We start from the raw sequence: 21,540 nt of genomic DNA on the forward strand, positions 1-21,540 counted from the left end.
TTGAATAGCCCACATAATGCTAAATGTCAGGACAGAATATGAGGCTTGAGGCAGCTTTTTAACATCTGTCTACCCTAAGAAAACTAAAAAAAGAAATAAACACTGATTACCTCCTTGGGAACATCATCTGGACCTTTTTTGAGAAGACTGATTGGACACAATATTAAAAATGCTGTTGACAGTTAACAGTCCACCTGTGATTGAGCTTCCAGTTTTTCTACAGTGAACAGAACGGATATTCATCCATCTTTGACCCTAAACCACCCTCTATTTCTGTTCTGCTTTTTTAAATTCTTTTGTGTTTCAGGTGTTATTTTCAAAGTCCCAAGTACTTTTCCCACGTACCGTTTCCAGCTAGAACAGATGGATGACAAAGACCAAAAATGCAACAAGCAAGTGTGGTTAAAAAGAACCAACCTGGATGGCAAACTAACAGCTTCATTTGTCCCTGTTTTCTTTGCCTAAATCAGACATAATCAGACAGTTTCTTGTAAGTGTCACCTGGAAGTAAACCAGAAATTAGCACAGATTATGAAATACAGATGGAGAAGTGCAGCTAAGTAACATGGCATTGCATGGTATATTCCAGTTTTTGAGTCGCTTTAGGCCTAGGATAGACAGGATATGCTGGAGATTACAAGGGTCTCTATCTGGAAGATCACCATGTGAGATTTTTTTACTGTTTACTCTTAGCTGCTGTGATTCCAATGGTTTAAAATATCTACGGATGCAGCAAAACACTCCTCTAAATCCTGTTGTTCATACTGACTGACAGAAAGCACTTTATCCAGAAAATACTTTTAATTTCCATCCTGGATTTTTTTTTTAACTGAGGATTTTATTCCCAGCTGAGCTTCAGGTCAAATGAATGGGAATACTATTGGCATACTAAAAATATTGCATATTCAGGTTATACGGTGACAAAAAAACACGTGAAAGCATATAGCATGTAGAAAGGGATGGTATGGTTATATTTATTTCCAGTAAGAGTGATAACAGTCAGGAGACCTTGCCCCCTGAGGACAGATGTTCATTGAAAACAAAAGATTTATATTTTATTTCTACGCACACTGACTCTTTGATGCTGTGTTTATATTAGGGTATGAATCATTGTTATCCATGGTTATTCCAAGGGACTCCAGTATGCTGATATTCTGCTCAAGGAAGTTAAATCAAACTATTATCAGCATTTGGCTGTAAATTTGAAAGAAAATCTATTTTTAAATAAAAGTAGTAAGTTCCATTATGGTAAAATACAGCCTGTGTGTATATATATATAAAAATATAGAGAGAGCTTAGTAGAAATCCCTTAGCCATTATTATCGATGCGACTTCTTTGTGTGTGGTCAGGTCATTCTGTGACTTGATACTGTGCTCTCCTTCACTGATACAATGCAGAACTTGAAATGTGAAAGAAAAAGAGGGATCATCCTTCCCTTCTCTTGACAGCAGAGAAATGAACCATGTAGTGTAGCAGATCGCTTTGATCCATAGTGGAAGTAGACCATTATAAAGTAATCTACTGAAGTGCTAACATTGGTTTTTAAGTGTACTCTAGGTTTTCTGACTTCTTTAGTGGAAACCAGATACAATGTTGATGCCTAGATATCTGAAATCCTCATCAGCACGTCTGCCTATGACAGGGCCCTTCCAGTGAAGTGCAAGGAATGGCATCAAGAAATTTGATTGAACAGTAGGGCTGAACCAGCCTTTAGCACTGGGGATGGAGCAGCAGCTCCTCAGCTGCCTCAGCCCTCCCATCGCCTGAGCGACCTTGCTGGTGCTGCCAGATGGACATAGCCTTCCTCCACCAGCTGCAAGCCCTCAGCTCCCTGCAGCCCCTGACAGCTCCCCCGTGCTCCTCCGTGTGGTTATGCTGCGGTGCCGGCTCCATCCGAGGCTGTTCGGACCACAGAGGGAGTGCGGCGGCCCAGGATGCCTCCGAGGATGTGGGTGAGCAGGTGGGCATAGCAGCTGGAGAGCAATCCCAGACAGCCGGCAGGTGGATGGAGCAGCAGGGGGGCAACACCAGACGGGCGGCAGGTGGAGAGGGCAGCGGGAGGGCAACACCACTTTGTACTCAACTTGACATTAATTACACTTGTTGGAATCCTGCGTGGCTCCTAAGACCTTTTTTTAGGTGTTAAATTACAAATTATATTTGTTTAGATTCTGGAAATAGCTTCTCCTAATGACTGAAGACTTGGGAGGTGGTTGGAGAGGAGGTGGGAGGAAGACAGCCTTCTCCCATCCTTAAGCTATGAAACTTGATCGGACTTTGTGGGCAGGTATGAGCTGGCAGTTCATTAATTTGCCCCTGTCCATCCATGCCTTCTAGGAAAAGCCCTTAGAGGCATTAAAATGTTGCTGGCTTTCTCAATGGCTCTATTGTGTGGAGTTCTGCATTGTGGTGTCTGCTGAGGTGCCCAGATGTTTATAATTAATTTAGTCTGATTACTTCTAATTACTCCTTCCTATCTGCATTATCCTGTATTTGTCAACTTCATATGTAAGTAGCCCTGCTGCCTATTCGTTTAGTTTTGTAAAGTCCCTTTGGACTTTCTTAACCTTCTCTAGTGATGAGTAATCTAAATAATCGTGCTGTCTGCAAATTTTTTCCCACTCTTTTTCCCAGAACGTTAATAAAGAGAACAGAGTCTTATCCCAGTACAGAAACAGGAAGAATCCCATTGTAAACCTGTCATGATGAAAACTGACCATTAGTCTCTCTTCTTCTTTTTTTTCTCTTTTTTTTTTTGTCTGTTAACTGATCTCTGATTACTGGCAGTATTTTAACCCTTTGGTCTTTACCATTTGAATTTCTCAAGTCTCTTGTAAGGTATTTTGTCGAAGACTTTTTCAAAGCCCAAGTAAATCATATCTACAACAACTACATTATTGCTATTCTCAAAGAAATGTGTTGGATGGGAGGGATGGATTTGCCTTTCTAGAAGGTGACTTCCTGCAGCATATCTTGCTCAGCTATTTGTTCTATAATTTCAATTACTTTAGTTGCTTCCTGTTGGTTCTCCTGATCTGAATTAAAACATAGTACGTACCTCAGGGCTTTTTTGAAGTGCCTATTTGTGAGTCCTTCTAAAACTTGGACCAACAGTTTCAGACAAACTTCTTACTCCTCAGTCCCACTCCTTGAAACCTTCTTCTACTGGAAAAACTACATTTCAAACAGCTGTTTTAGTCTCTTCTGCTTGTTATTGTCTCCAGAGGAAAGTAGAAAGCTTAAGAGAAATTTATAGACTTAAAATATTCACTGGTCACAGCTACAGCTATCTACTAGAAGAACAATCCTCTGATAGTATGAAGAAATTACAAGATAAGGCCCATATCCAAAAGGATTTCACTCTTCTAGGCGTCCTTTATTGCTTATACATGACCTTCCACCATTGGCTCTATCTTTCTGTATTGCGAAGGAACCAAACAGAGAAGGAGCTCCTTCACTCTCCTGTGCTGCTGGCTACTTTCAAGGTTACATTTCTTCACTTTGTGGCTTGTGGTCCACACACTGGAGCACACTGAAAAGTACAGAGCTTCCTGGGTGAGACTTTCTAAGTGGGCACGTTGCTGTAAGGTCTATTTAGAGAGCAGAATAAACAGGGAAAACTGCTGGGATGAAGTCACAGGGGAGGAAATGTACAGACATTATTTCTGTCTGCCCTGAAAGGGAAGTGAGTTCTGCCTGTCTGCTTCCCTCTGCCACTCCAGTGCCCAAACACAGGGCCTCGAAGGATAGGTAAAAAGGGGGAACCTATAGGACCTCTCAGAAAGGGCAGAGCATGAAACATTTGCAGCTTCCCTTTTCTAATCCTTCTTTCCTACTGCTCTTGCTCCCAGTTGTTAAGGCTACAAAGTAGACAATGTGTTGCACTGCACTGTTGCTAAAAGTTGGAGAATTTGCAGGAGAAAAAAAGAAAACCCTCATGTGGTTCTATGTGAGCTTTTTGTCTTTCCCACTGAAGATGATCCATTTGCCTTAACCTTAGAGGGACAGCTTTTGACCTGAAGCACTATTTTTTCCATTTGTCTCTTGTAAAAGCTATGCTGCATTTTTTAATGCTTCCCCCCCCAGTCAATACTTTATGATCTGAGCTGAAGAGTTGTGTTCCCTTTCTTTCTGAAACAATTTGGAAAAGGCAGGTCTCGGTTTTGCTCTGATTTCATTTGTGTGCAACAGATGGATGTATCCAATTTTGTAAAACAGCACATCCCTTTTATTAAGACCATTAAAAATGAAACCTCTTTGTAGCTGGTGTTGCTTGACAGAATATATAGTAGGAGTCTCTTAAGTCTGCTTTCTTGGCTGGTACAATCTGAACATGACTTACTTAGCATCTCCAAAGTATTTTCATCCAAATGTTTCAAAAGCTTTACAAACTAATTAAGCCTCGCAGCTCTATGTGTAATAAGTTAGATTGTGTCAGTGAAACCCTTCAGCAGTTTAACTGTAAACACAGCAACACATTTTAGGATATTAAAGAAATCTATGTTCCTTTAAAACCACAACACCAATAGAGTTAAGTGCTTTGAAAAGGTCCACGTTCGAGAGGGAAAGTGGTCGGAATGGGGGATGACTCCTCACAGGAATACTGAAGCTACAGCTCCAAAATTTCAACCTTTCAAAAAACTTTGCACATCTCTGGATATGCTGTTCATCCCCACATCCATAAACAGGCTGGTTTATTCCTCCTGTTCCTGTTTGTGTAAGGACTGACCATAAGAGGCATCTTGACCTGTTTCATTAGGCAGGGCGGACCTTAGAGATAGCAGAAAATCATCCAAATGCTTTGGTATTGGCTACTGAGCCTGGACTTACTGTCTCTAATGTCTCACTGATAAGAAAGACAAATCTAAAACATTCAGTAATGCTTCTGCTATTACACTGTAATTTCCTCTTCCTGCAGGCGGGAGACAATGGGTCACTAGTAATGGTTGGGAGCCAAAATGACACATTTACGTGTAAATAATTCGGGCACCAGTTGAACCTTGTACAAAATCGAGCACATTTCTAGTGCCAAAATCAGTAACTGTGCTTGGGGCCCTTGTATTTGCACATGCTGGCAGGAGCTCTTTTTTGTGTTTGGATCTGCTTCGGGGTTTGCAGCCAGCATGTTCAGCAGTCTCCACAGTTCTTTCCCACCGCACTTGGGCTAATTATGGGTATGTGAAGCACATGTGCAGAGGTGAGAGTGCAAAGCAGGAAGGTCAAGGACTGTTCACCTGCAACCTGCGGGGGTTCCTCAGTATAGTTAATTTACAAAGGCTCTGTACTCAGGGCCCCCATCCCTCTAAGTCTTGATGAGGTATTTGATTAATGGTTCTGGAAGTCAAACACGAGAAGTGCCCTCTCGGTTTTGAAGGTCGCAGGTAAATCCTGGCCTTATTCTGACTCCAATAACGCATTTATCTAAATGCCACATCTAAGTCATAACCACTCATCAAAGTGGTGACTAGGTAGTGCAGCAATTTCTATTGAAACATAGAGCACCATGTGATAAATTACATCTGCAAGATTTGTTTCATATGTCAAGCACACATTACTTCTAAATCAAATGCTAAAACATGCCTTATTTAGTCAAAAGTAAGCAGAATGCTGTAATTTATAATCGTCTTGAAGCACACTGCAGCGAAAATGAAAGCAGACTATTAAAATTTAATGCCTGTTTGGCGGAGTAGCACATTTCTGGCCATGTTTGATGCAGCGTCGTTTTCTCACACCATTGTGTATGCACAAAAAGTCAGCTTGTGTTTGCCAACGTTTGTGGAAACTAATTGAAAAAAATGATTTAGCTGTTAAGAGCTGACATCGGGCTGGAAAATTATTGTCAGCACAGACACGGATGGCAGTGGCTCCTTTCTCCTCCTCTCACCCCCATCCACTTGCTTTTAACAATTGCCTGTTGTTCTTCAACCCAGCTCCCTGCAGTACAGTTGCTAGCAAATATTCATTGGGGTGTCATCTCTGTTTAAAGTCTCGTCCTACACACCTATTCATCTGTGCTAAGTGAACAGCAGCATCAGCTCAAATTAAGCTGGCATGAAAACAGCCACTGTTAATAATTTCTGCTGTGATTCAGCTTAGCTTTGGATAACAGGTGAAGATGTTTCATAACGGAGGCAATTATAGCTCTGTAAGCTCTTTCCGGCTGCCTGTTTAATCAGAGGAATGGAGCGCGGTAGCTGCTGGAGCATGTGGCACGGCTGGGCCCAGCCGCCATCAGACCGCATTTGTTATCTGCCGGATTGAGCCGGCTGCCTGTCAGGGGCAGATGCTGGGTGCAGTGATTAGCATGCAAAGTGCTTGGAAAGGCTGAGGTGAGGGGGTGGAAGTCAGCTCACTTCATCTGAACTTGCTGCAGACCTCTCCTGCCAGATAAAAATCTTCTAGACCACCATTCCTTTGCCTGGAATGCAAATTTGTGTAGGGATGCAGGGGTGTGCCCCGGCACCGCGTGTGCGCACGCATCAATGTCGTGTGTGCTATATGTAACTAAAAATAAGATTACAGGAAGTGCAGAGCTCTATTTCACAAATGAGGACAAAATCCTGTTTGCAAAACGGTAACAATCGGGGAACTTCTGAGATGATAATCAGGTCTGCTAAAGAAGTAACCGTTTAACATCTGCTCATTAAGATGCAGATGAAGGAGTAAGATGGGTGGAAATTAATAACTAGCAAAATACAAATGAAGCTGTACTTTCATATAAGAAATGTTACGCTACTGTGATGGATTTTTAGCAATTTTTTTTTAATTAAAGAACAACGTATTTCCATCTACTGAATCTCTATTGTTCTATTATTTAAGTTATCTTTCATGTCAGTGCCACATGGTTTGAAGTATATTAAAACATAGTCATATACTTAATTGTATGGATTTGCAGATGGTTCATTTCTAGCCAAATATTTTTTTCCTTAGAGCTCAAAAGAAAATCTCTAGCAGCCTAAATTGAATTTTTATACATTATGATTTCCAGAAATGTACTTCTTAATGGTTTCTGATGTGCCTGAAGGCATGAATCTTGAACTACTTTCTCAGAAATGTGTTAGGGAGAAACTGAAAAATGTGTTGTGGGTTAGGTTTTTTGGGTTTGGTTTTTCGTTGTTTTTCTTTTTTCCCAGTTGCAAATAGTGAATTTCAATTGTGTGCTTAACCTACTTTTATTGTATTGCTGTAGTGTTTTCTTGAGCACTTGTAATAATGAAAATATAACAATATATGTTTCAGAAGTGCTTGATCACAATTCCACCGTATCTGCAAAATGCGCAGTGTATATTGATTTCCAGAAACAAAAGACACGTCTGCTTCCTTTTCAAAGAACAACCTTAGTTGCTTTGAAATACTCGAGGTTTATCTCCTACAGAAGGTAGCGCTGAGGTTGACCTATTTCCATATTCCACTTTTTTTCCAAATGCGACATTGAAGGATTCTCCTTTCAATTAAGGGAAAATATTTTTGCGGTTATTTTTAAGTGCCCGAAAGATGAAATTGCTTGTCAGTTTGTATCCATATTCAAATTCTAATCTCCCCAGCAAGTAATTGTTTTATTCAGTTCTGACAATGCTCTATCTATTGTCATCTTGGACTACATTCTGCATACTGTCTCTTCCCCTGACAATTACTGCTGCTCCTTATCCCCGCAGCCTTTAAAAGCTCTGTGTAACATTAGCCTATCTAGCCTAGCGAAAACGTCTTTACAGATTAGTGTAATGTTAATACTGCTGGCTCCCTGCTTTTGACCTGAAGTGGAATATATTGCACTGCTGGAGCAGATGGAATCAGGGCTTCATTGGGAAACGGAGATTGCTTGGCTGCCCGCCAAGAGCGCAGCGCTGGCGGCGGCTGCCGGAGCCCCCCCACCGGCGGCAGCGGCAGCGGCGGCGGCGGCGGCGGCGGCGGCGGCAGCGGGGCCGAAGCCGCTCTCTGCCCTTGCGAAGCCGGGTGGGGGGAGCATCGCTTACATTTGCTTTGGATCAAAATACGATTAAGGCTGCTCATCCACAGATGCTTACGCAGCGTTCTAGGAGGAGATGAACCTTTCTGTGAAAACGGAAACCTCTTTACGGTTTGGGGGGGGGGGACGGCGGGGGGGCGGGTTTTTTAATAGAAAACGTGAGACAAAGGAAACATAAAACACAGAAAACAAAGTTGTGAACTCCTAACAACCTTCTGAACGGATGTAGATTGGGTCATGAGGACAATTTAGTGTAATGTTCCTATTGCTTCTACTGAATCAAATATACTTCTTTTCCTTTGTTTTTTTTTTTTACCAAAATGTTATGGTATCCCAATAAAAAGTATTTCCCTAAAATATTTACTTTTAGACTTCCTATGAAGCTCATGTGCTGCTAAAAAATAGAAATGGATGTTGCATTAGGATGGACACATCTTCTGCTGCATGTTGTGTGCGGTTCAGAGATTAAATACATTAATCGCAACACGTGCACGCTATTATTATTACACCAAAGAAACCTTTCATGGAACATCTATATTAAATCTGTCACCCCAGATTTCTATCATTTTTCCCCCTCTGCAATCACATTTTTCTCTCAAGTACTGCATTTCTCTAGCAGTAAAACATATGCTGTTTTCTGCCTAAGTAGATGGATAATGTAAGCTGTGATGTGGAGAGTATTTTTTCTTATCATTTTCTTTTCGAGGGTGTAGTTATAGTAACATATATGTGCTTTTATCTGTGATAAGAACTACCATCTGGTAGCTAAATGTGCACAGCTTATTGCTTGAAGTGCTTATACACATTGTGAAAACACACAGCTTTTGTGTATGTTAGGATACTGCCTATATGTATTATTAATAAACCGACATATTAGCTATTTGAATATGTCAAATGATTGTAAAATAGAACAGTGATTCTAGACAAGAAGGATTAGGACTGGCACATTGCCAGATGTGTATTTATTCCAGAAGTACTATTGTGACCTTTTAATATCATATTGTTTGCAACCTCTTCCAGACGATAATTGTTTGAGGGGGAAAACGGAACCTCTTTGACAAAGGAAAAGGCTTTTGTTATATTCAAGGAGCTGAAGCTTTCATCCTTGGTATACCAATTCACAAAGATGTGTGCTGAATGTGTGCGAGCAGCAAGAGAGACAGAACATATAAATTTGAGTTACTTTGACCTTTAATCCAGGAGACCAAGAAGAGAAATGCGCTAGGAAGGCTGGTTTGTTGCTGTCTGGAGACTGATAAGCTGTAATAAAGGTGCACTCCGTTGCAATTCATCTAAAGCTTCCATTGCTATCATCCTCTTTTTTCGATTTTTGTTACCTCAAGTACTTATCTAAATCCCTTTCAATGCCAGCTTGAATGCACTTTGTATTCTCTCCAACTGTGACTGGTGCTGTGTGTGTGTGTCAGTGTGCTTCAGCATACACTCTTTCCCCTTGTTTGACAAGAGCCAGTGCCAACACCTAATTAAGGATAAGCTGTGGAGCTCTCTGCTCTGTCTTTGTCAACCACTATGTTCCCAGCTTTCTGCCTAGTTGAGCTTTTATGACAAAAGCAACATTTCGGGTTCAGTCTACTTCTGGCCTCTCGGTTCCCCACATGAGAACTGAATGCAACTTAACTCAGAGGTTGATTTTAGAAACATTTATGGTAACCTAATCTGCAAATCTCTTCTGTCTCTTTCTGAAGTACGCATGTTTGTACGTAGATCTGTCTCTTCACATCTGTGTAACTAGATAAGAATGCACATGTATGTCTGATCACAAATTAGACATTTTTCAGATTTCCTTTTGTCTGGTTCCACTCCCCCGTCCAAACAGTTTCCTAGGAGATGATCAGAGGGGTTGGGACGGTATTTTTCTTTTGCAAATACTGTATCTAAAAATCTACTAGGAGCCTAATTTAGCAGGACAGAAAACCACTGGTTCAGACTTCTTTCAAACTGTTTTAAGCATTTTGTCTCAACGATACAGATTTATTTAGGTCACAAAACAAGAAACTCTTTCAAAGGGTTAAGCATTCGATAAGCTTGAAAAAGAGATTAATATGACTGATAGGTGACTACCAGACAGCCAATTAAATGAGTACATGCAACAATTTGGTGGGGAGATTTAAGTATATGTCTGTCTGCATAAGCAAGTTAAATTACTTCAGAGACCAGATTCAATTTTCTTTTTCTTTTTTTCCTGTGTCCATATCCTTGCATCCAAATTCTGATCTGAATTTTATGTAAGCCTGCATAGCTTGCCAGGCATGCAGCAAAGTTGCAATGGAGATACAATGGCATAGCTCAGAACAGAATTTGATTTACTGGTCAAGTGGTAAAAATGACTGAAACTTCTAGAAGGAAATCCTGCCTACATAATGGGGACCTGCTTTGCTATTAAATACATACATAACTGAAGGCAAAAAATGTGATTACTGTCTTCAGCGTTTGAGATCCTGCTTCTTGTGTTGGTAATCTGACAAGAAATGGAGGGAATTTGAGTGTGAATTTCTATCAGCAAGTCCTGAATCTTAAGTCTCTGCGAATTCTAACTGAAAATCCCACCTCTAGAGACAAGGGTCATCTGAAAGACTACTTAAGACATTCAGGACACATATAAACAGTTAATAGAATCTGGACAGCCCTTCCCAGCTATACTTCACAATTTGGCCAGCTCATAGTTTTGAAAGCTGTTTAGGACCAATTTCCTTTGCAACTACAAGTTCATCCCTTCTTTGAGTTTTGCCAGTGACAGTAGCCTCTGAGCTGCTCTGGTTTTAAGATCTTCCAGTTAGTCCCATTTTTGTGCACCACCCTTAATTTGTCATTACATTGGGAAGGAAGAGAAAGAGGTTGTCAGGAAGTCAGGTCTCTGCACAGCTCCTAGTTGTCTTTGTGAAATTGCTTTGCGTTCGTGTTGAACTGTTCCATAGCTGATTTCCTGGGACACCAGAGCAAAAAAGACAGGAATATTTTATTTATATTTTTGACCAACAGTGAGTAAAATCATGCCAACACCATGTCTACTATACTTCATAAAGTGCATAAAGACATTGTCTTGTCATTGATACTGACTATGATAAAACTGGCCTAAACACTTTTAATTGCTCAGGTATTACAATGAGCGCTATGCATTTCAGAGGGTTATTCCCTGCATTAAAAGCAATATTTCCTGAGGAGCAAGTCTGTGGAAAAACTGTTTAGAAATCAGAGGAGAACAAAGTAAGCACACTTTACTCTTTATCTTAATCTTGCATTTATTTGTTTGTTTATTTTATGTCAAGCAGCTCCCCAGCCAAAACAGCTGGAGGCTGAAAGTTAAAACCTGGCAGTGAAAGAGATCATAATGGGCAGACATGTGCTTTGTGTGTTCCAGAGAAAAAATGGATTTGATTTGGCTAGGTTATGAGCCTTGGAAAATCGCTCTTCATGTGAGCTCAGTACATTTAACAATGATAGTAAAATTAGTTTCAATCATGTTAAATTCTGGAAGTAGCATAAATGAATTTCAAGAACTTTGCTCGGGCAGAGCATGGAAAAGACATAGTATTGCAATGTGTGGTACCTATGTATTTTGAGTTCAAAAAAATCCCAAACAAATGAGATTACATTGTGCTACTTGAGAAACAATAGTGTAGACACATTATAAAATGTTAATTTTATTCATTACATTGCAATTACGAGAAAAACTAGGCAGGTGATCATCTTTGGTCCCACAAGTCTAAATTATATAACCTTTTACTGCTTTACTGCTTTCCTGGAACAGTAGGTACAAACATCCTGCTGCTGCTCACTAAAAATATTGAGAATTTTTATGCCCCATTCTGCTTAATGTCTGCCAGGATTACTGCAGCAGCCAGTTGTGTATTACAAGAAGCAGCCACTTCATCTATTTTTCCACAATGCAAACAAGCGCTTATAAATCGACTTGGACTCTAATGCAACCGAAGTGTGTAGATTATAAAGATCTTGAAGCGTATGTCTACATTAGCAGCTTTAAGCAGAACTGGCTTGAGTATTTCGCACAAGTATTTAAATCTGAATTATCTCTCCCCCATCCCCCATTGCACCCCATCATAAAGGACATGTGAAGAGCTCAGCTACAAATGCTTTGCCTCAGTGTTTCGGTTCAGCTACTGCAAGAAAATTCCTAGTGTGAACACAGCCATTGACTTGCGATGAGAGCTAGATTCCTTCTTGTTCAAGCTATTTCTAAAAGCTATATATAGGCTTTGGAAAATGTTACCCCAAGGAGATGACAGACTTATCAGCTTTTCTGTGCATACTCACAAAGATTACCACAGAGGAAGAAAGAAAAAGCGTGGTTTGAGGATTATGCACACAGCCTTAACTTTTTGGCATTTCTAGGGAGTAGCTACAAAACATCAGTGTGCTTTCTGTACAGAGGATGGGTGTCTGTGGGAGTGTACACTCCAAATGGGGAAAACTGAGAAGCTCCAAGTCTGGTCGTTCCCATTCCAGCGTAGAGACAGCAGGAAAAGTACACAGACCTTATCACCACAAGAAGCGCTAAACATTGTAAGCCAAATTAGCAAAAAAATCAGGCTGCCCTCTACAAAACACAAGGCACAGTACTGGTGTTCTTATCAACAGTGTTTATGTCACAGGCAGCACCAAATATGGGGCCAAGACATAAGGTATTTTCTGGCTCTAGGAAAGTGCAGTGAGTATTTACGTGTGTGTGTGTGTGCTCTTGTGTATGCATACCTATACATTACGCATTTGGAAAATGGCATTCTTACTCTGCTCCTAGCACAGCACATGCGCACGCTGGATCTGCTCCAGATTTCCCCCCCTCCCTGGGGTTTCCTTTGTAGTTAACTTAAATAACAACAAACATGCCTGCCAAATTTTGCTTTGGAGCTTGGCTGCTTGTTGGGTTGCTCTCTGCAGGACCTCCTTTGTCCCTGTCACTAGTTTCCTGTGCTCCAGAGAGGCATTCACAACCCGTTCCACATCCAGGGTTGGCGCCAGAAGGATCCACCTGCTCTGCTTGTTGACAAACCAAATATCTCTGCATCATTCAAGAAATCCCTGAAGCCTGACCACAAGAGTGAGCAAACAAAATAGCTTGGCACTTGCATGCAAGGTATAGGTGCTGCTGCCTTGTTTACGAGGTGCTAGGAGGTGTTTGTACAGTAACATGCCCCGGCTGACAGAATGGGGCTGGGGGGGATTGAAGCAGCGAGAGTTTTCTTGAGTAGTTGATACGTGCATTTGTGTGTTTGCGGTTGCCAGGCCTTTTCATCTCCACAGTCGTGTTTGCTGGCTTGGATTTGCATAGGGATCAGCTCTGCTGTTTTCAATCATGCGGCACCTTTCCTCTAAGTCCTTGGCCACTTCCAAACTCTTCTGTACCTGCCTGTGCTCTACCCTAGTCAGAAGTTGGTCATCTAAGACAGCAGATAAGTCCCTCAGATGTTTTACATGACAAGGTGCAACGAGGGCAGTGACTTAGAAACAGAGATTACTTCTCAATATACCAGCTATTGTTCCTCAGAAGTACTGTGTCAGTAACTAACTGCAAAGCAAACAGTAATAAGCAAACTGGAAAAGCCATGTGCAGCGTCAGCTTCTGGTTTTCATAACTTCTGTGGAGGAGTATAGTGAATGATGCAAAAATTGTAGCTGAAGGTTTAATTTGCTTTGGTTTACTTTTGGTAAAATGTGTATGTGCATTACACATGCCAGCGTGAACTTAACAGTCCTGGTATGACCATAAAAAAAGTTGTTTCAGGCTACAATGTGTTTTTCCTGCAGTTTGTGTGAGAAAGGGAGCCATGTGTATGTCTGAAGTCCCAATACTGACACTCTCTCTCATTTTTGTCGCTGGGCTCAGGAGGCAAGGATGCCAGTGTGATACTTAAAGCATTTTAACTGATAACAATGGCTCCAAGCATGTAGGACAAGCCTCCAGAGAAGTCCAGCTAAAGCTATTAAATTTCTTCAAATAACAGCTGATCTAACTTCCCTTAGCTTGAATATGCTTTGGCAGTGCTTTTCTACAAACATACTAGCACTTAGAGAATATCAAAGATCCCCAAACCTTTTCTAATTAAGGTTAAATGTATTCTCTGCTGTAAGTACACATAACTCTCCTTAAAGGAATATGGTGTTAAATTTCCCTCTGTATGTTGCTTAGAAGACAAAATGATAAGCTTGCTTTTGTTTAGGGAAAAAAAATAACAGCATCTCATTATGGTAACTTGGTCAGAGAGATGTAAGTTAGTCTCAGCTATAGCAGAATCTGATGTCAGCCTGGTAATTACTAGGCAGAGTCAATAATACCTCTCCTCAGTATAATTGCAAATCCAGTACAACCATGACCAGAACTAAATTGCTTGAGAGCAATCAATAGAAATCTCCTGATTGCATTCCCTGGTGTACACATCAGATATAAAAAGGAAAACTGTCCGTCCAAGCAAAAGGTCAACTTTACAAATGAAAACTGCAGTATAGGGCTAGGAAGAAGTCTGTCCACACAGAAGCCTCTTGGTTAACTCTGGCTACAGGTGACAGGCCTGAATGGCAAGATTTATATTTTGAAGGATAGAGGCTATGCCTACGTGAACAGTAATGTGATGCAACTGGAGTGGAGCAATAGATTCATGTAGCTGATGCTGTGTTCCTAATATTTGTTCCCTATGTGGTTTGTGGCTTTTAGTCAGACTAAATTTAGTCTGTTTCCTCAAACCAAATATTCTCATCACACATGGCTCAAAGCTGCCCGAAGCACCAATCTTTGACTCAGATGTCTGTGTTCCCGTGACAGGCTGGACGTCATTAGGTTTGCACCTGGAGTGGAACTTCTGGCTCAGCTTCCTCAGAGAGGAATGTTGTTCAAGTACACCAAAACCACTGTGAGGACCAAAGCAAAGCATGGTAAGTGGGGAAGCTCAGAGGATTCATTTAAAAACCTCACTGTTGCTTGAACAAAAATAGTATTGCAGATGCAGCCAAAGATTTGCTCCAGAAACCTTAATTGTTGTTTTCCTAGGTGCTTAGGGCCTTATCCTTCTGCTTTTCCTTCCTCAATCACTTTTGCTTGTACATAAATCCCTGAATAAACACATTGCCTTTGGTGCCATGTAATTCTTACCACTTGAGTTTTTCCCGTGAATATTAAACAAAGAGATATCTAATGATTTAGTAGAATGCAAGATTAATTTTACTTATTAGTCTAATAGAGTCTCAGAGGCAATGAATGAGTTTGGTGCTGATGTTGTGGGTGGGTTCTTTTTAAAAAGAAAAAAAGCTTTTTCTGTATATGCTTCAGGAGTTGAATATAAGCTTTGAAAAGTGCTGAAACTAAGTCCCTTGAAACTTCAACAAGAGTTTCTAGGCACCAGAGCTGTGAGAGCCCAGCTACTTACTTAGGACTCTCAAAAACGCTGTGGAAAACAGGCACCTAATAGCCCCTGAATTCCCTTTGAATTTCTGCCCCCGGTTGCTGAAGGGGACAGAGGAGCAGGTTGTTAAATTCTTTTTTGTTTAATATCTTCATTATTTTCTCCATTTATGTTTTGGATCTGGTGAAGTGGCAAGCATTATGCATTCTGTCTGCTACTACATTTCCTTTTGGAGGTTTCTGTTGCAATGGATTAGCTTTCTAAACTCACTGGAGTTTTCTGAGAAATCTGCTTTACCATAAAATTGTTAGTTTTCTCAGTACGTCAAATTATGCTGCCCACACAGTACACAACACAAAATAAATAAACCTGCACAAAGCTGTGGTGTGGGAAACATCAAGAGTATTTCTGCTTAGGCTGTGCTGACAGAAAATGTTTTCTTTCCAGTGTAACTCTATCTTTCATTTGACATGTCTTTTGTTACAAGTTTATGAGCCAAATATTTTCAACAGGTGCCAGATTTAAAAATATATATTTTTAGATGCCTTCATAATTCTATAATGGGAGAAAAAAGGTATTTGCCCCATGAGAAAGTGTTTTGTAGAAGTCAGTATAAAATTCTATTCATCGCTCAACAGGGAAAAAAGTGTGACAGGCATTGCATTTGCATTATGGTATGGATTAAAGTACTGCAGTCAGAATAGCATAAAAAGGCTGTTAAATAGCTGATAATTTCATCATGTTGGAACCAAGTGTCGAACTACAATGCAGTTGTATTAGTACTGTAATGCTATGAACATTTTCAATTATCATGCTTAACCTTGCTAAGAAGCTAAAATGAATGCTATCGATACAGTGTGGCAGGGAGTAGCACAATACCAGCTGGCTATTCTCTTGCTTTTTCTCCCTCCCTTTTTTCCTCCTTGCTACAATAAGGCAAATGTGTGGACTCTTGCCCACACCATTTCTAAATTGCTCAAGCAATTGTTTCCTGTAGATTAAACTGTAATTCTGAATCTCGAGAAGAAGGAAACGTAAGCACGTTCCTCCCCCAGGCCATTTACAGATCTGGAGTTTTAATGTAATCTAAAGCAGAGGCTGAGGAACTGACACATGAGGAAAGGGAGGGATGCAGCGGCAAAGGCGACGCCGGAGTGTTTCCTCAGCAAAGGTTTTCCTTTGTGTGCCAAAAAAACTTGCTTTACCCAATACTTACAGCTTCCTTGCCGTTTTCTCTCATGCAAACAGGTTTACATAAAAAAGCTGGGGGGGTGAATGTGTGTACACTGTGTATGTACACATGCAGGGCTACATTTCAAGGAGGCCTATGTATGACCGCCTTCTTTGTTTGCACATGGTTGCTCTGGTGATGATAGATAGTTTTCTTATATGGATAAATTAAACAAACAACAAACAAACAGTTTCCATCAACACTGACCCTGTTCTTCATCCTGTCTACACAGGGCAGTTGGAGCTGTGCTTTTAAGGTTATTTAGGCATGAAAAGCAGCAGAGAGGCAGATTTCAGGAAGAGTTAGAAACTACGTAACTAGTGATCTGAACACTGACGTCTTGTTAGTATTAAAAGCCTCTCCAGTGCTTATATATTACCTATTGTCTAAATACCATTTAAAATCTGGCATTCCATAAGGGCCGAATTCCCCATCTTCACTTTATTCTACCTTTTTGGGCTATTCAGAATAATTAATTCACCTCTATCGATTTCTGTATAGCTTTCTTTCGTTCTTCCTTAATAATTAAGTTTTCTGCTCACCTTGGGCTGATCATTCCACAATAAAAGAAGGTTAAAAAAAATGGGACAGAGGAGACTAAAGGGGCCCAGAACAAAAAAGTGTTACAAAAAGGGGGTAGCTAATTTGTCTTTTTGCAAGTTTCGCAGAAGATTTTCCAGATGGGGGTTCTCAAAAACTGGCATTGTTCTCTTCCACTTTGCAGGGTGAAGGGAGAGAAGTCTTCAGTGACAGTGAAAGAGAAGTCTGTGTATGTAATTACGATGAGCCTTTAACACAGCAAAGTCATAAATGTTAGAGTAAAAAGCCTTTGAGAAGAGAAGACTTTCTGTCTTTACCAGTTTTCTCAGCCAACTGCTACCAATCAGTTCTAACCAAAATATTCCAGGGTTTTTTTGTGTTATAGGTCTTTTAGTGTCTGCTTGCAAATGGGAAGTTACACTCCCTGATGGCAAGTGTAACTTCAGGTCTCCTGCCTCAAGGTTACCCCTTCCGTTCGGCCGAAGAACAGCCTTTTAGGGCAGATTGCCCTCAGCACACTGGAAAAATCATGCCTTGAGAGAAGGCAAAAAGGCAGGAAATCAAGTTGTCCTCCATCATTTCACCTGTGGGTTCTTATGCTTCAGTCTAGAACCTCCATAACTGAGTGGAGAGTGCATAATCTCCTGAAAATTGCCAAAAAGCCGATTAAGGGAGAGAGAGGGAAGTTTAGAAAAGAAACATCTGTAACATTATCCCAGGGACTCCAGCCAAATTTTTCTTTCCTTATATTTTGGCAAGGATTGGTGTTGATTTTTGATTGCTTAGTAAATTTATGTTCATTAGAAACTTAAGGGAGTATTGTGAAATAAATGTTTAATATTACTGTGGGCTCTGGAGCGTGCTTGTTTCTCAGAGGTGTTAAATTCCCAGCCATTCTATTGCAGTGCAGGGAGGGGTCGAGGAGCTTATCTGTTCTCTGCCCAAGGTATATTAACTCATGCCAAAATCTCTTTGCTCAGACAACAGTGTCAAAGCTCACCCTATAACCATTCATGAGGCAAGGGAGGACAGCATGAAACAGATGGGCATCAGAATAGGAGGGGTTTCCAGGTGCTGTAGAGCAAAGGAGACAGGCTTCCTGGGCACAACAACTGAGAATTGCCTTGTGCTCCTCTTGATCAGTTTTCTGTGGCACCACAATGGTACAGAAAGCATCTGAAGTCCTGTCTCTGCCATCTATAATGGAGATCTCGCTGGTCATAAAGAAATTTATCTGTGTCAAGAGGACACTGAGATTGCCCCTGAGCATCTCCTGATGCCTGAGCACAGCTGGATGTTTGAAATGGAGGGTCAGGAACTTGGAAAAAGGGACATGTGCTAGAATCAGGAGATGCCGTTTGGCTGAACTTTGGCCATCTGCTTAATTGAGGTGGAGAAGGAAATCTCATTTGGGAATGAGAGAATCTGGGACATTTTTATTCTATTTTTACTGTTTGTCATGGATCTGTTTTCCAATTACAAATAGTTAAGACTTCCAAGATATAGCTGGCATTCACTCTACCATCTAGACTAGAAGCCCTCTGCATGTCTCTAAATGTAACTGTTTAACTTGATTTGTCAAGAAAATTGAAGGACTTATGGAACTACACTATATTTATGTATCCCTCCTACTTATTCTCTTAACCTCTAAGTGTCTCGACTATTCCAGTTCAATTTGGTGAGTTAGAAGGTTCTTTCATGCTCAGGTAAAATGTATGTGTTGTCCAAGGGTTGGCTAAAGCATGCTAGCAATCTAACAAAGTCAAAGCAGGTGTAGTTCAAACATGAGATTTATGTGTTGAGGTTAAACTTAATATGGAAACCTTGTGAAAAAATTCCTGTTTTCCTTTTCTATTATTTGTACTGTGCATGTTGTGTGCAGATGATGCTCCGGTGCTGTCCTTCACAGAGGGACTGCTGGTGTGCACTCCTGGCTTGAGTGGCACTGTTCACTGGTGCAGCTGACCCAGGCCTTTCAGGCTGGATCTGAGACCTCCCTCGTGTTTAGTACAATTGGACTCTGCCCCAGGGTTGGAGTTTTAACTGCTTTGGATTGCAATGCAATTGAAAAGGGAGGAAAAAAAGCAGTAGCTACAGCTGTTCAGTGCCAAGCCAAGCTTCCAACCATATGTACAATCTCCTCTTAATACCCTTGGAGCTTTCCAGGACAGCTTTTCAGGTTATCTGATGAGCTTTTAGAGGGAGGGCTCTGATACAGAAATCCTGCTCTTTGAGCAAAATGGCAGCTGTGTGAGGACCTTGAAAAATTTGGGCCTTTCCTTTATGACATCTGTACTCCATGGGCCAGAAGAATTTAGTAGCAGGAAGCCAACATTTACGCCTAAGGGGGCTGAAAAATGTTATGGGGAGCCAAGTATTGCACTGTCAAACAGCTTTTCTTTGTGTTTTTCTGTCTGCAAATCTATATAAGAGAGTTTATTTTTTAAAAAATTAGAGTTCTTCTAAAGTTATCCACTGCCTTGAAATTCAAAATGACCCTATTTTTCCATTGAGCTTTTCGAAATGCTTGCTGAGATTGCTCAATATCTCAACACAAGACTGTGTTTGCTTCATACACTTTACCACACAATTTGCCTTTTCTCTTTATCCTTTCCCTTAATTTTTTTCTGCTTGGCGACTCCTTGCAATCTGACTTCAAGAACCCTTCATGGGTTTGTTGTTGAAAGCATTCAACTCCCTCTGCTCAGCATGTTCACTCCATTTTACCTGCCCTATAGTCTTGTTTATTGTTGTTTAACATTGCTGTTATAAGGTTCTTAGATTTTTTTCAGCTGTACTGGATCTTTGAAAGCTGGCAGGATGAATTGCTTGGTTTCCAGTCTTTAATGTTTATCTCCCCTTGGATCTCACCATCTGTTCCTATTTGGCAGTGCAGGTAAATGAATTTTTTTCAACTTCCTTTCATTTGCCCTGTTTCCTGCAGATATTTAGCTTGTCTGTTTCCTCTTTCTCTCTCCAGACATCATCAAGAAGGATTTGGTGGCATTTACTGAAGCTGATGAATCTGATTGAAATTTCCGTGCTGGATTGCATGTTGCAGGGTTTGCTTAATGAGGAGGAGGAAGGGATTTTTCTTTTGTTGGGGTTTACATTGACTAACGCATCCTCATGGAGTATAATGCAATGACATCCACAAAATTAGGACTGTTTTTTTCCTTTCATTCAAGTGTATTCCTTCTAACTTCTTCTATTTGCCTTTATTTCTCAGTGTCGCATCTTTGAGCACATCAGCAAGCCACATATCTGTTATTTTGGGAATTAACGTCTGTTCTGTAAGAGGTCAATCCCAGTATAGTCCAATCCCATCACAGTCAGAGCTACCAGAGGCAACCCTGCACTTAAGACAGGTAGTCATGCAATGGAGTCTTGAACTTCAAAGATGGTGTACTTTTTTTTTTCAACTTTTCTCATTTATAGTCAATCTCAGAGTGACTGGAATCTTTCACATTCTTTACCTTGTGGATTGCAAAGTCTTAAATGGCAAGTCTCAAAACCTGGTGATCTGTTACACCCCTCTGCATAGTGTTGAAGGGAAAGGAAACAAGGATGAAACATAGAAAGTGGAAAGGAGAAGGCATTTTTTTTTCTCATATTTATTACCCATAGCAGGAAGCCCAGCTTTGAAAAGCTGCCTTCAATTTTGAAAGTGCTCTACTGCTAACTTAGATAATTGTATTTGTAAACATTTGGAGGTACAAATGTTATCTTTCAGCGTCAGAGATACTATCCTTCTTGTGCACAGCATTCACTTAAGGGCTTTTACAGTGTTCTCTTGGAGTATTTCTACTTCCATGATTTTTTAAAGTTGACATTGAAGTCAAATGGGATCAGCTTGTGGTGTATGCCTTAACGAGTTACTGAAGGGCAGTTAAGGATCTGCCTCATGAAAGGATTAATCTGAATGAAAACCCACCTGCTGTTCCCTTTTGTCATTCATCAACTGTCCTCAGATTCTCTTCTCAGTCAGACCTATGAAATAATTTGCCAGTTGTTGCAGTCTGTCAACTACGCCTGTTAACTAAAAGTAATTTCCATACAACAGCTGTCCCTCTGTAGCTCGTGCGTAAAGAGTTGGTTGTCGGTCCCCTTCCAAAACCAGAACCCACAGCCATTTGGCATTCTTCTTGGGAGTGCTCCTAAAGAGCCCAAGACCCGAGCTGACACCACGGCTGAGTGCCAGTCCGGGAGTCAGGGCCCTTCCTGCAGCAGTCTCTAGATGTCAATCGTTTCGTCTAGTTCATTAGGTCAGAGTGATGCTGAATGGGCAAAGTGGATCTTGCATAATGGTTGGTAATGTTTTGTCTGTTGTATGGCTAAAAGAGGATTTTGATTTTCAGCTCTGTCAGCCAAGCATTTTTCCCAACTACTGAAAATTACTTGTTAAACTATGCTATAAGGGCTTTTACAA

Source organism: Mycteria americana, chromosome Z (genome assembly GCF_035582795.1).
Source record: "Mycteria americana isolate JAX WOST 10 ecotype Jacksonville Zoo and Gardens chromosome Z, USCA_MyAme_1.0, whole genome shotgun sequence".
Lineage (NCBI taxonomy): Eukaryota > Metazoa > Chordata > Aves > Ciconiiformes > Ciconiidae > Mycteria > Mycteria americana.